Source organism: Haemorhous mexicanus, chromosome 2 (assembly GCF_027477595.1).
Source record: "Haemorhous mexicanus isolate bHaeMex1 chromosome 2, bHaeMex1.pri, whole genome shotgun sequence".
Classification (NCBI taxonomy): Eukaryota; Metazoa; Chordata; class Aves; order Passeriformes; family Fringillidae; genus Haemorhous; species Haemorhous mexicanus.
Window position 1 is genome coordinate 81,889,236 of NC_082342.1, and position 16,412 is coordinate 81,905,647.

The window sequence follows — 16,412 nt, forward strand, 5'->3', positions numbered from 1 at the left end:
CCATAAATACTGGTTTAGGTTTATTTGTCTCTAATCACTGCTTTCGTTTACTGTTACTTTGCTGGAGACCTGCCCTGGAGCTGATTGAATATTGATGCGGAACAGTGGTCACATAAAATGCTTTCTGAACTTGAAGGAGCTTAGTCTTCTGTTCTGATCACTAACTAATGTTTTCTTTGCCTTGTTTATCTTGCCTGATAAATGGTAAACATCTCAATCTCACAGGTCTTATGTGATTTCATGATGTTCAATCTCCTTTGTTAAAAAACATTTCCAAAGTTTACCCTTTCTGTCTTGCAGCTGAAATAACTTTTAATGCACCATCTAACCTGAGCAATTGCTTTTTACCTGGAGCCCCTTTCCTTTTTACAAAGTTGATGATGTTCCTTGAAGGAGCTGCAGGACTTCAGGGACTACACATTATTCAAATGCTTGGTGAGAAGCAGTGGGTCTGCAGGGCATTGAAGTATTATGAATAAAAAGGCAAAATTACAGTGCTTCATTTCTTCCAAGCTGCTGTGCTGTATTACTCATTCTGAGAACTCCTTTCTGTGCACCCTTCCAGGGTGCAAGATATGCAACAGAAATACATCTGGTTTATAGGTAAATTTCTCCTCTACAATACATATGTTTTCAATTTATCTAATATTTTGAAACGAGCTTCTCAGCAAGGAGCACACGAGCCAAAAATGATTTGCAAATAATTTGCCAGTTACTGTTAGAAATGAAGCCATTTAATTACTAGAATTACTAAATAATGAATAGTCTTTGCCAAGACAGGTGGTAATTCTAATAAATAGCTCATGTAAACAAACTTGTTAGATTCAAACATTTGTCATAGACTTGTTTTCAAGTACTGTATATAATTTTACCTTACTATTTAGCATTATTTACCTGTTTAGCTGAATGTCATTATAACTTACTTATATTCTGCTATAATGTTTATTTCTAATAAAATGACTTGTAACTCCAAATCCTCATAAATTTTGAGCCAGCTTATAGAACAGTTCATGTTCCATAGGGATAAACTAGATCTGAAACAAACCCTAAAGAAATAAACAAAAACACAAAGGAAAACAGTTACAACGAAAAAAAAGAGAAAAGCCTGCATTAAGGTGTTTTAATTAATGAATTCTCTCTTAGCAGTTCAAGGTAAACTTTTTGATTCTTCTTTTGATTAGTAACCATTTCTACATCTTATTGTAATCTTAATTTCAGGAGTTTTTTTCTTTTTGAATTCTTACAAATTCTGGGCAGGGAAAACTGTTTCCCTCCTTGATGTAAATACAGAAAGAGTGAGGAGGTGCAATAAGGCCAAGCACACACAATGTTCTGCAAACCTCAGATCTGGGGAAGGAGGTCTGTGTTGGAACCATGGATGGAACAGGCACATTGTGATGATGTATCACAGTTACTGATGTGAAGAAATCAGTGAATATGCTTTTGGAATGTGTTGAGACAACATCTCTCAGGTCGAAATAGTGCAGTGAATATTAGGCAAATCTATAACCAGGGTTATCTCTGTGGATTAAAGTAAATTACCTACAGTTCTGCCGTGTAGCAAGGACTTCCTAGTTATCAAGGTTATTACAGACCTAACACCTCGGGCTACCTTGGCTTTATGTAGTTTATCTAATATGTCCTGACTTCTTCAAGATGATACCTGCTTATGCCCTGAGTTCTTCAGGATGATGTCATGTAAATATGAAAGGCATTTTTCTTTGGACCAAAAATTTATTTGCAGTGAAGCCTTTTATAAACACTTGAGAGTCAGCTTGGGTGATAACATTATTCAGACCCAGGAGGCAAGGTGCAAGCTTCACTGAGAACCTGTCTTAGGCAGTCATCCTTGTGTACTGTGCTGGACAGTTTAAGGGAATTGCTTCTTAATTACAGGGTTGTCCTTGATAACAGTGAAAAAAAATTGGTTTGGACAGTATCGATTCCAAGCACTTCAATTCCTCTTTTGGGACATTCCCAGCCAGCAAAACATTCACTGACAGTCAGATAGAACAGCTTAAGTTCACCCCATGCTTAATTTAATCAATAGAAGCCTATTTACTTTGCAGAATGTTGGCCATGTTAATTCAGGCATGGAAATATCATCATCATCATGTGTCTCCGAGGTACAACAGAAAACGAGTTTTGGTAAAATATGTACAAGGCCATACAAGTCTCTGGAATTTCCCCCAATTCTTTTTCTAGAATTCTAGATTTCTATATTTTTTTATAATCTTAATTTTGGCAAGTTTTTCCCTTCTTCCTCTGGTTGCACATAGTGATTTTCTCTGTGTGTTTTTGAAACACATCTGTTTTTAGCAAGAGCCTTGTGTCATCCCTGCTGTGTGACAGGGAGAACTGAAAACAGCCATCCTGGGCTAACAGTTGGTTAGTGTTTGGAAGACCATTGATGGAAAATTTCACCTTCAGAATATTTACCCATGCTAAATGTTTCTGTGAGACAAAAGAGTAACAGGATAACTTTCTTAGAGAGAAATTGGGATAAATTGAGATTAATTGCTTTGCCTAGAGCCACATTTCAGCTCAGTCATGAGGACCAAAAGTAATGCTCCACAATGGAAAGGACTCAAGTACTTTGCACGGGGAGTCTATTAGTCTAATTGTAAAAGGTTATCAGTGTGTTCTCATTATCTGAAGTGGCTAATTAAAATGCAGAATAAACAATAATGCAGCACAGTTTGTTTCTTTTTTAGCAAACACCTCAGATTCCCACACAAATATGTTTGGTGTTCAAGCTACAGTGTCCAGTTTTGCCTTTTGGGTTTCTTTGTTGGCTCTGGGCATTTTCTCAGCTGCAAACTTTCTGATTTGCTATAGTAACAACCCTATTACAGAAAGCAAAATGTTCTGAGATTGCGTTTTGGGGACTTGAATTTCCCTGATCATATTAGTATTGCTTTTATGGATGCCGTGGCAGCAAGTCCATTAGCAAAACAAACAGGGACTAGAGGGGGAGCTGGTGAAATGACTACAGAACATAGGCAGAAGCAGATAAGACAGCAGCACAGTCTGTGGCTTAAGACAGTGCTTGAGCAAGGCTCTGTTAACACCTGGGAAATCCCTTCAAGGTGACAAAACCAAGGAGCTAATAATAATCCTAACTATAAGCGTGAAAATAACTGTACTCTTAATAGTCTCTTCTGAAAAACATGGCAGAAAAAGGTCTGTAGCTAGGTGGGGAATATTGCAGGCAGAGATTATTGTGTTTTACTGCTGTGGAGCCTTAGTGTTTGATCTCAGCAGTATTGCTGTAGAGACCAGCAGCACTCCTTGGACAGGGGACATGGATCAGTGTCAGGAATCAAATGAGGGCTGGCTTGGCTGCAGTGCAGATCACATCACGTGTGTCAAGATGCTCTACAGTCTGGCATTTACAGGATTTCCTTCATATTTCCAGCACCTGGTGGGGTGAGAAAGGATATGCAGAAAGCAGCTAGCTAAGTTGTTACAGACTTGTGTCTATGAAAGAGAATGGTAGGGTAAAATTGGTTTTAAAAAGAAAGGGAAGAAAAATGCTCCTTCAGTTATGGTCTTCTTCCACAGCTTTTTTTTCTAAACAAACAGAACCTTGGTAGGGCAACTGACCATGGGGTTGGTAAATAATTTTGAAATTCATACAGTGAAATGTGTCTTACATGCCAGTTAACAGGTGTTAAAGAAATTATAATTGATTTGTGTCATATTTCATCATTTTTTTACCATTTAATTTCACAATATATATGAAATGAAAATGAACCCATTTATTTCCATGTGTGATCCATTTCAGCTTTTCTTTTGATTTTCTTTTTAATGATAAAAATTAAATTAATACTTCATTTTGTCTCTGATGTGAAAATTCGATGTTACATCTGAGTTATGTTATATCTAGTAGCATCATATTTAATAATAACAAAACTCCACAATTACAGAAAAGTGATATAATTTAAATAATTTTGCTTTCTCTGGCTAAAGGACTTGCTTCTCCAGTTACAAGATACATAAATGAGAGAAAAAGAGTAATATTTCAAATGTTTTTTTGATAAGTAATTTTTGTAATGCAATTTGGCATTGCAAACATAAAAGAGCATTATCAGAAATCTGGACTTTGAATGTCACTGTTATGCCTTAATTAAACTCTCTGTTAAATGTATGTGTGTTTCTTGTCTGTTGGTCTTAGCACTTTTTTTCCCCCTTATAATTCTGTTTTTTGGAAACAAAATATGCTACACTTCTTTTTAAAATACTCATGTACTAACAATTGGATAGATGGTTGGGGTTTTTTTACCTGGTAGTGAATACACTAGCAGTCTTGGATCTGGAGTGATATTTATTTTCAGGTACTCCGTGTTCTAGTCAAAAGTTAAGTTCCTCATTTCAGGATCACAGGTATTCTTCAAACATTGAATATTCTGTGCTTAGAAAAGCACAGGTTTGAAAACCTGGCTGTTCCATTTTTGCTAACAAATTAGGCTGTGTTTCCAGGAAATGTTTTTGCTGCAGCAGGGAGTGTAGAGCTACCCTCCATTTCTCGCTCTCTAAATGTGCAAAAATCAGCTGCAGCTGCTTTGACAGGTTTTCTGCAGTGACCCCTGATATTGTCATGTGTAAAAGTGAAAACACAATTTTACATTTGCTCTAAGTAACTTCTCGTAGGCAGGTGTTACAGATTCACATTTAAAAGCAGTTGCTTTTTCATAAGTTTAAATGTTATTTTCAATTTTTCTCTTCATCCTGTTTTCCTATGTCCTCTAAGAGGAAAGTAGAAATTCTGGGTGATGGAAAAGCAGCAGTGCCTTCTATTCTGTCTAAAAAACAAAACCCAAACCAAAACAGTGGAGAAAGGAGGAAGTATTCTTCTCAGAAAATTGTTTACATAAAATGCTGTCGTGAGAAAGTTATAAAGAATAACTGGTTTTTTAGCAGCAGAAGAACATGAGAATATAGTCTTCAATTCCCTTACATGTTTTGTAATGCAGATTCCCTTTAAAGTAGCCTTGCCAATGTACCTTAAATATATTTTAGAATTATTTTACCATGAAATTAGTTTTTCTCCATCATTGACTTAGTTGAATCCTTCTTTTTGATCTATGCTGGGACATTAGGAGTGAAGCTGTGGCTGCACATACTGTTTTAGTAGGTTTCTATCAGAAAGTGTTCTGCAATAGACCATACCCAGGGAGAGCAAAGGTTATTTAGCATAGCCTGGCTGCTCTGTAACCAGCTCCTTCAGCTCTCACCACAAGTCTTATTTAATTCCCACACTCTATACTTCTGCCACCAGGTTGTATTTACATATTTATTACCCAGAAGAAAGGCAGAGAAGGAATTTCAGTCTTGAAAAAAAAAAAGTGCAGAGCAGCAAGAAGCTCTTCAGGTTGTCCTCGTGCCCTGCTAGTCATCGCTCAGCCCGGCTTAAACTCCGGTCTCCACATTTCCTCTCTAGTAACCAACCTGCAAAATATTGCCTGCGTTTTAACCTTATACATGAGGTTTTGGGTTGCCCTTGGGTTTGTTTATATATATATATATTTTTTTTTTTTTTTTGGAGGGTTAAATGAAGCAATTAGAAGTAATAAATTTGTTTGGGTAGATAGTTTTGGCTTACTGATATTTCACTGTCACTGTCCCATTAATTATTTTTGCTATTCACTTGCAGATAGTTCATTTTCCTGCCTTTTTAAAAAAATTATTTTCAAAGTTTAAACTTATAATAGCTGTAGGGGAAAATTATTCATTGCTTTTGATTTACATAGCCTGTTAAGGAACAAATATATTAAAATCAAAATGTACTTGAACGTTACAAGGTCACTTATACCAGTTCAACCTTATATTAAGGAAAACTATTTTTCTTAGATCTTTGTGGTATTTAATTCCAATTTTATCTCTCCCACCTTTAGGTGAAGTGCCTTTTTTCTTTTTCCTTTTTTTCTTTTCTGTATAAACCATAGTTTCTTGCCTATCACAAGCAAGAAGTTAAATGAGTCTGTAAAAGATGTGGTAGCTGGATTTCAGGGGTTGAACACCATATTGCAGTTTTTTAAACTACTTTTAAACTACTTTTAAACTACTTTTCTTCCTTTGAAGTGAAACACCACAAATCACTTTGTTTCTGAAGTAAGAGCATGCCTCTGTTAGGCTGCCCTAATCTAGGTTTAATGAGAACCAGGAACTCTGAGCATAAAAAGAATGTGAGAAATTACTTAAAGGTAGTCCACAGCAGAATCTGATCCACACCTCTAGGAGTCTAATCTCTTTGATTTTTGTGTGTACCTAACATTGCTAGTATGGATGTAGGCACTGAATATCCATGATGGCTTTGTTTCCATGACTGGCATTTTAAGATCAGGAAAAGAAACCTTAAATTTTTTGGTGCTGTTGTATCTGTAGCAGTAGGTAACATTTAGACAGCCCATACAAAAATTGCTATGGCTCTGCAATCCTTTTGTCTTCTGCTTGTCTGCTGTGCTGTGTGAAGAAAGGGAAACTGGTTAGAAGGCAATGCTGACTCGTCTTTTCCTAGGAGTGTACAGGAACACAAATGGACAAAGAACTAGAATAAACATTGTAATCTCTACTTATGAATAAAAATTCTGTTAGTGAAAAACGGATACCACTAGCATCAGACATTTAGTTTTCACACGAGTTTCAGATGTATTTCAGCAAGATCTACTTACTACCACTGACTCTGTTGTGAGTACAGTCATATTGTTATATATCTTATTATATATACTATGACATAAATTGCATTTGTTGCATACACAGATGTCCTGGTTACAGCCAGAGGTCCTCACAGGGTGTGCCTGCCCACAGCTCCTCTCTGAAGACTCCCTTCCTTTTCCTTACCATGGAAGCTGGACCATGTGCAGCAAACTAGGCCTGTTATATGATCCATAGTAGCCACTGGGGTGGCACCTGGCATATGGATTCAGGAATTTAGAGATGTAGAAGGCTGGTGATAAATATGTAAACTTCTTCCCTAAGTTCAGAAGCCTGCATCTTAACCTGAAATTAAAGATGCATATATTTTTACCCTAGAGTTTTCTGACCCTTTGATACTTTGGGCAGCATACATACTGCATGACTTAACACTTTAATAATTTGTATAACACATTTCCATTTTGACACAGCCTGCTAGCAGCAGGGCACTTTGGTTTTTGTCCGACAGCTAAAATATGTTGTGATGCATGAACATATAGTTTAAAAAAAATAAAAAAGGTCAAAAAAAGCCCACTGATACTTTTAGAAGATGTGCACATCAGGCTGAAGAGCTGGCTGGGTACCAACCAGGTGCTTTCTAGACACTTCTGCCTGTGACATGTCTTTGTGCTGCAGTGGTGAGCAAGGAGTGGCAGAGAATGGTGTGCCTGTGCTCAATTTCTGTGTCAGCTGCCTGGACAAACTCAGCCTGTGACTTTGCACATTCATGAAGCATCTTTTAGGTCTGTCTGCCTGTGGAAATTGGCTTCCAGACTTGGGATCTTGAATGCTCTGCTGCAGTTACGTGGTGCCCAGGTTGTGCACCCAGAAACAGCAAGTGGGGATTTGTTCTGTTGGGACATTCACTTGCTGTTTGGATGGACAAATCAATCCAGCACATAAATCAGTGCTCTGCTTCCCAAATTAATTTTTCACTGAGTTGAAAAATTTACTGTCTTTCCTAACCTGCTCAAGACTGATTTTTGACTGATTTTTCTTGCCATTCTGTGGTTCTCTGCTTCTACTTTGCCGTTGCTTCTTTGGGTGGTTTAAGAATTTCCCAAAAGGGGTGTGCACTGCTGGCTGCCCAGCTGCTCCTGTGCTGCACCCCCTGCTTGGCTGTGGCACCAGCCCAGCCTGACAGCTTGCTTTCCAGGGGCCCAGAGCTTGGCCTTGTGCTGCCAACATCTTAGGCATGGTCCTGTTACTTTAAAACCTGCAATATTCCCAGAAGCTGCCAGGTGTGGAGAAGAAGAAAACAGATAAATAAAGCCCTTATCCCCCCCAGTCTTTGGATCAGGAAAAAGCAGGGAGAAAATGTAAAAAAAGTTTCAATTTCATGAGTGAACTAGTAAAAATTCTCTTCAGTCTCTTTTAGATCCCTTTTTATTTCTTTAGAAGGGTAAATGTTTCTTTATAGAGGATCAAAGGAGGGAAAACTATCCATTAACTCACCTCACCTTTCTCTTCACTAATGCATTATTTTGCTACCTATAATGCTGCTGCTTTGCTGTATCTTCTGGTGTGTCAGCTGCTGATGTGAATTGCAGGCAGAGAGTCAAATCAATTACAAGGAAGACAAAGCATCTATGAATACTTGAAATCATTCCCATGAATGCTTCTTAGCTTTGTGGGATAGTGTAAGATCAGTATGTTGTTATTGTTGTTTTGAGCCTGTCTGAACAAATTTACCTGGAGGGGAGAAAAGAAAATCTACCTGGATTGCACCCAGGCAGAATGGAATACACTAAGGTATTAGAGCACTGTGTAACAGCAGTGTGTGAGTAATAAATCATCTGAGTAAACTCATCCTGGAGGGTGGAATAATGCTACTTGAGCTAACAGGTATTCGTTGTTTGTTTTGAAAGCTTATTTTCTGCTTAATAATAACCAAAGTTATGCAAGCTCACTAAGTGACACTAACAAGTAAGAAGGATGTTTACTCAATTTAATGCTAATTTGAAATATATGGTTAAAAGTATTTATTGATAGGGTGATGGATGGCAGAAGAAATATTGAAGAGTGCATTGAAAAGGAAGAATTATCCTAACTTTTTGTGAGTGACAGTGAGTTCTTGAATATTCAATTTTCATTCAAGAAAAAAAAATCTTCGAATTATAAGAGGTAATTCCATAAAAACAGTGCCTCTGTGCTCAGTGGTAGTCCAATAAACAGAATATTGGGGGTGATTATGTGGAGAATAAAACACAAAGTAGACAGACCTGCAGAAACCTGTAACTTGTATGGTTCTGTCCGCCCTCCATCTTGTCAATGAATAAATAGAATTGCAGAAAGTACAATGCAAAATAATAAAGAAAAAAAAGGTGTGAAAGCAATTCTGCACAAGTAAGTGATTAAATAAAGCTGGACTTACCCCCTTGGAATGAGAGAATCGAGCAGTGAATATAATAAGCACAAATGGAAAAGGTGAACTGTTTCAGGATGTCTCTCAGCAGATGTCAGAGGCAACAAGCAAAGCTAATCTATGTCAGGTTCAGAACAAAGGGAGATGCTTCCTGTGTAGTGTGGTTGAGGATATTGCATGCCCTAGCCATTTACATGGGTTCAGAAAACAAAGTGAAACTGAGTAAAATGGAATAAAAATGTGTCAATGAACACAGAAAAATCTCTGTCAAAGCACACAGGTGATATACCTGTGATTCAGGACAGTGCTGATCTGCATCCAGCTGGGACCATATCCCTGGAATGTGATCTCTATGTGATCACTTTGTCCTGTTGCTGAAAGTCTCGAGCTAAAAGACTGTTTGGTCTCAGTGAGACTGCTCTTCCATTTCTTTTGCTGTGTGTGGGAGGATAGAGTTCAAAAGAGCAGTGGAGTCAGGTTCACTCAGTTGTAAAAGACACTTCAGATCTTTACAATATACCAGCCCATCAAGGATTATTGACTGGACTCTTCTCATCTCCTGCTTCTTTTCTGTTCATTACCAGAAATTAGTCTCAGCTTCCTTTGCTTGTCCTCAAAAATATAAGGTAAGAGGTTGCAGACTATATTATGTACTTTTTAAAAAAAATTAACATTTTATTTTATTTTATTTTATTTTATTTTATTTTATTTTATTTTATTTTATTTTATTTTATTTTATTTTATTTTATTTTATTTTATTTTATTTTATTTTAATTTTCCATGGTATTTATTCTCTGAAAACTCTGTGCAGGCCTAAATAACATAGGTACAGAAATAAATAGTAATAGCTCTGTGTGTGCAGATGAGCTTTCTGTCACATAAGGGAACAGAAAAATGGAAAAGAAAAATTAGGGAGGGGGTAAAAAGACTACTGAGATGTAAAATGAGGTGTAAAGTGATTAAAGCAGAGGGGGAAATGGATGTGTGATTAAAGATAAGGAGTTCTGATGATGTGACCTTTCATGCCTGCTGCATCTTTGATGGTCAGTGAGAAGGGCTGATTCAAAGGGCAGCACAGTCTGAGCTTGGTTGTCTCACACCAAAAAATGAGTTCAAAAAGAAGGAGAAGGCAATTTTTAGTTGTGCATTTTAAAAAAGGAACAACAAATGTAGATGTGAGGGACTGGTAGTGAAGCCACCTTTGTTTAGGTGTTACAGAGTTGGAGAACTGTGCCACGTGTGAGAAAGCTGCCAGCAGAGAATTTCACTACTGCTGAAAATGTAGGCAGGGGCTTGTGTGGAGAGTATTGCAGGGCAGTGATGAAATAGGGGCAGTTTGCTGTCCATGCTGTAGATTTTAGGGACTAAAGCTGTAATTCTGCACTGGAGGGTAATATATGTTGTGTTCCCAAATAAAGGATTAGATTTGCCCATTCTGGCTAGGCTGAGAAGCTGCTCCTCTCACCTGTTCAATGATGTAGTGGCCACTCCTGATGGATGTGCAACCACTGCGTGGATTTGCAGAGAAGAGGATGGAGGGCTGAGTGGCAGCTGAAGTGTTTTCTGTAGTACCTTTTCACACACAAACACATGCAGACAGCTGGAAGGTCTCCTCCCAGGGCCACCTTTCTTTGCTGCAAGAAAACCTGCTCTTAAAGGTGGCAATTTCATGCAGCCTTGGTGTTCCTGTCATTTCTGTCCCTGGGATCCCAATGAGTGCTGGTTGGTGTTTTCCTGACCCAAGAGCAGTCGGCCAGCACTCCTGGGGAAGGATGCACATCCTCACTGGCCTGTGGGGATCTGGGGTGGGAGCACTAGCTGCATTTCCTTCTCAGTGAACTTCTGCAGGGGACATAATGAAACCAAAATCCTGTCTCACTGCCATGACACGTTTTCCCCTCAACTCACAGCATGTGTCTTCTGTAAATTAACTGCCTCGTGTGGCAGGGATCCATGACTGAAGGGGGACTTTTAGACTCTGATTTGGTCCCTCCTTGGCACAGCAGCCTCCCATTGCCTTCTGGGTCTTTTTCATCTGTTTTCTGCCATCTAGTTGGGCTGGAAGCTGGCAGGACTCCTGGAGGAACAATACTGGCTTGATTCATAGTGGCATTGGAGAAAATTGGGGCAGACAGGGGGATGGTGAATTTTGGACAGTTGTCCTTTCTGATGACACCTCTAAAAAGTTTTCCTTGAGAGGGAAGTACTGCCTTTCATCCTTTACTGGAGGGCCATCAATCCTTTGTTATCCCTTCAGGCTTTCTATTAATTAACAGATTTTCAATTGTAAATAGCTGGCTTAAAAGCCTTTCTGGTGTTATCCCTGAACATCCCTAGCATTCATATGAGCCCTTTTCTCTATAACTCTGAAGTTGATCATTGTGATACCAAATTTTTTTTTCTATGTAGTTCTTCTTCCTGTTGTCTAAAAAAGTGTTAAATGAGTGCCTCAACATGGTATATTACCCTTTCCTTTCCTTTGTTCATTCAAAACCTTTGTCAGCTTTGGAGTGTTTCCTGAAGAGAAACAGCTTTTTCCAGAAAATCAGGAACAGCTGTGTTAGAATAAACCAGTAACATCTTCTTTCCAGTATCCCACACCTGGTGGTGTTGCACAAGGAGCATCTGTCATGGATTATTTGGTGAAGCACTGCAGGGGTTTATGGTCTTTTCATCTTATCTGTTGTAATCGAGTGTTCCTGTGAGTATGTAATCTCATTTCATGGATAACAGATCTACATATGTCAATATCTTTGCTGCATGTATATACATGCAACAACCTCCATTCTTAATGATGCATGATTTAGAAATTTAAAAACCCCACCCTTTATAATTTATTAAACAAGAATATGTTAAAATTAAATCTCTACTAGTTCTATATATACTACTTTTGTCATGCAGTTTCTTTCTTTATTACGTTGTTCATTGGGATAATAAAACAAAAACAGTCAATGTAACATGTCTGCAGTGGTTGATTATGTACTCTGTGTACTTTGTGTACTTCTGTCCTCCCTTAGTTTTCTGTACCTCTTGAGGCACCTTAAGTAATTCCATGTTTTTTCCACTTGCCCACTTTTAAATTTTACATATTACTTGCTATAGCTTTTCTTTTGAGATAGATGATGAGTATCAATCATTTATTCCATGTTAGCCTGTGTTACAGCATGCTAAAACCAAACACATAATTAGATTTTGTTAATTTGTTGAGTATGATTAAGTGCTTGGTATATTTCTATATAGTTGTAAGTGAACAGAAATTGTGTGCTGCATTACACAAAAGCTTGGGAGAAAAATAAACACCAAGGAGGGAGTTTACTGCGGACATTCAGATTCTTTGTTCAGATTTTTTTATCATTGTTTGTTTTCAAGTTGAGCTGAAAACCTCAGGCAAGTTCTGTAGAGGTAATAATGATAACACATAGCACAAATTTTGATTAGTTTAGAAAACCTGGTGCTTCAAGGGTCAGGGACTCTGGTTACCCCACCTACTCGACGGTCTTTCCCAATAGCAGTGGTCCTGCCAAGCCTCCTCCATGCACTTTTGGGGGTACTGCTCGTCAGGAACAGGTGTCGCTTTTTCTCATAAGCATTCCCAAGGGATTTAGGCAGCACATAAAGTACTTCTCTAGCACTGAACACACCTTTTTGTGTCTTACTTGCAAGCCTGGTTGTACACTGCTTCTAGGGAAACAGTTGGTTGTTGGTATTGTGTGTGTGCCTCCTTGTTTGGCCAGGACACACAGTATATAAACTCTGCCTGTTGCCTTTGGCCATGACTCCTGCTGATTGCATCCAGCAATACCCGGAGAAGATTGCAACTTTCAAAAGAGAGGTAGTGGCAACTTGCTGTGCCAGAGAAAAGAGAATCCTTAAATTAGACCTAAAGTGTACAGAATGAAAGGAAAAATACACTGCCATCAGTATCTTTAATGCTTTCCCCATGGTGTTTCTATAAAGCACTGGTAAAAGTTTAAATTTATTTGCACTAGTCTCATTAAAAGTCAGCAGTTCTTTTTTGCATAGAAAATTGTAAAAACATCTGGTAAATTATACCCTGAAATAGGTTAATTGTAAGCTTTTGTAATTATAATCAAGGGTTTTTATATTTACTAAGGAAAAGTACTACGTGGGAGTGTAGATAGTATTATTAAAAATAGAGCTCTTGATTTATTTTCATCTTGTTTTCCCTTTGATCTGATTATTCTGAATGACAAATCTGTCATCTGTGTGCACACTGGGAACACTGACTTTGGCTTGCTGTGTATTCAATTCTAACAAGTAAGAAACTTGCTTGTAAATCTTTCTGCAGCATTGTTCTCACCTATGTCCTGCTTCGAGCAGATGACAGTATTTTCATCCTGCACTATGCAAGATGCTTTTAATTAGTTTAGTGTAGTCAGCTATAAATCATTTGCTGTCCTTGAATGTCAGAATTGATGACTGCCATTAGAATACTCTGAAGAAGTGTGAGAGAATCCAGTTTAATGAAACAGCCTCTTGGGCATCCTTATTCCATCCATTTATGTGTTTGTTTTGGTAACTGCCATAAAAAAGTTTGTGGTTCACAGTTAGGTTTGTGTTTAGGTCAAACAACTCTTTTTAGATGTGAGTGTGTACAGATGTAGCTGCAGACAGGCATCTAATGTGCAAAACCTTACAGTTGTTTTAAGTAGACAGAGGATGGTGATTTTCTAATGTATGAGAAAGTTGTAGAGCTGCTGACTGGTAACACTGGGGCTTAAATGGGTAGTATGGAGGCTCTCTTTGAATGTTACTCAGATATTTTCTTTTCTCATTCCCTTTACATGATTCTCCTGAATATAATTTGTTCAGAACTATGTGTTCACCTATTTGAAAATGCTCACTATAATATACAGACATTAGAGAGTCAAGAGATGATGTGAGCTCCTAAAATGCTACAGGTTTTAAATGGAAGGAAAACCTCTTGGGTTCATGTCACACTTCGAAATCACATTTTAAACATCTTCTTTCTGTCTAGCCATGCAAATATTGTAAAATACTGTATTGCTAAGGCTATAGGTGGTTAAAGAACCGTATGGATCCTGGATTAAACTTGGGATATTTTGAGGATACATTAAAACACATTTGTTTTGGCATCCTTTTTTAAAATCTAAATTACTTCAGAAAAGCATCTGAATGTAAATTTTAGAAAGACCAATGTGGTCGGAATCACTAAATAATGTATTTTCTTTATGAGGAAAATCTCTTTTCCTGTTGAATTTATTGTTTGATTAATGCACTCAAAATATTCAGGAAAACCTTAAAAACTGAAAGGCAGGGAGTCACATAAATAAGAGATATGTATTTGATTAGGAGTGCTAGTATATAAAAGAGTGCAGATAACAATTGGGGTTTTTTTCTTCATTTTACTGTTAAGATGTCACAAAAGAGTTGCATGTAACTCAAATACAGCTTTTTTCAGTCTATACCCAGTGGGAGTAGGTGTGGAGGAGACTATATTCCTTTCCCTTAAGTCTTTTTTACTCTCTTCCAGCAGCATTTGATGCTGATGCTTCTCTGGGGCTTTATTGCCCCTGCCATTGTTATTGATGCTGAATCTAAGATACATGTTTCAATTAATAGTAGAGTAGAAAAATGTCTTCCCCTCCTCGTACACAGCAGGCAAAGCACGGCACAGAATAAAGACATTGCAAGGCATAAAGGCCACAAGGCAGAAGTAAACAAGAATCATCCTAATGACTGAATGCTTATTAGTTGGTAAATATTTACTTGTTTGCTATATTTTTATACCTGCTGAATTTAAAGAGGAGGAAAAAAATCTGAGTGATGTTTTTGTTCATCTGTGTTTTCTCAAATGTGTGTGTTAAAAATTAGGATCCTCAAACAGAGCAGGAAAAATGGGAACTTCAAATGTGATGATATTGGGCAAACTTGTGTATGGGCTCCAGATTACTTCATGCTTGCTTCCACTTAAAACAACTGTCAATATTTGCATCTGAAAACCTTTGGGAGAAATTTTAAGGAAACAAGCAAGAACCAGCTGTAGAGTGATCTAAAAGTCTGCTGTTTTACCGAAATGGCTTACAGGCTCCTAACTAATAATTTGGTGGGTTACAGTAGGTGATGGAGAACTAACTGTTCCAGCCAACTTAGGGTTGTGAAAAAATGTGGAAAGTCTCAGTTCTCTGTACTCCATCAGCCAAAGCTATGCAAGTGTGGATGCAAGCTGTGAGTCTGGCCTTCACTGAAAACTCAATGTGCACCACAAGGCAGATGCCAAGCTGCAGCAGGGGAGGTACATTTCTCCATGTCCCTCTCTGGTATTACCTGCTATCTTGTTCACTTCTGTTGAGTACATGGCATGTAGGAGGTGGTGCAGCTCTGGGAATATCCACCCAGCACCTGAGGATGACAGGACACAGCCACACTTGGCATTACCCCATCTGAGCTCTTTGTTTGGCTCTCTTGAAAGCTGTCACTGTGCTGACCTGGAATTAGGTGAACAGGGAGTGTGCTTGGCTGATGTTGGCTGGTTGCTGTTGCTCCATTGCTCTTTCAATGACAGTTATCAGTACATAGCCAGAATCACAGACTCATAGAATGGGTTGGAAGGGATCTTAACTTAGAGACCATCTACTTCCAAACCCCCTGCCATGGGCAGGGACATCTTTCATTACACCTGGTTGCTCAAGGTCTCATCCAACCTGGCTTTGAACACTCCAAGGGATGGGACATCCACAGCTTTTCTGGACAACCTGTTGCAGTGCCTCACCGTGAAGAATTTCCACCCTCACAGTAAAGAACTTCCTCCTAATATCTATTCTAAGCCTGCCCTCTTATGTTTTGAATCCATTAGTTTGTCCTATCAACTTATAAAAAGTTGCTCTCCAGCTTTCCTGTAGGCCTCTTTTTGGGTAGTAGAAAGCTGCTGGAAGGTCTCCCAGAGCCTTCTCTTCTCCAGGCTGGACCTGGAGAAGTGAATAATTTTGCTGTCAGCTGGTATATTTGTTAGCTGATTCTGCAATTTATTATTTGAGAACTAATCATTTTGTATCGAAATGTGCAGACTAGCAGAGTAATACTTTTATCTGTGTTAGGAGAATGGGGGGTTGTCTACACAGGGTCATTCAGGAAAACTAATCCAAATTGATTTTTAAAGTAGATTAATTAAATTAGTTTCCATCTCTTTGAATTCACTACGTTTGAGTTAGTTAAATTAGATCAAATCTTTGTTTAACCTTTCTGCTTCAGAATTGCAATGGCCTTAATTTGATTAAGTCACTTAAAAATTGAGACAAACTTAAGAGTGATCACTAGTTTTCCAAATCAGAGACTTAGATAAAATTTAACTAAAGAACTTTAAATCGAT

General features: G+C 38.1%; 1 protein-coding gene across 5 annotated transcripts in view; it reads left to right on the plus strand.

Moving 5' to 3' along the window:
* The window catches only part of HS6ST3 (heparan sulfate 6-O-sulfotransferase 3), a 275,456-nt gene that overhangs the window by 104,412 nt on the left and 154,632 nt on the right, over nt 1-16,412 (plus strand). The window lies entirely within an intron of this gene.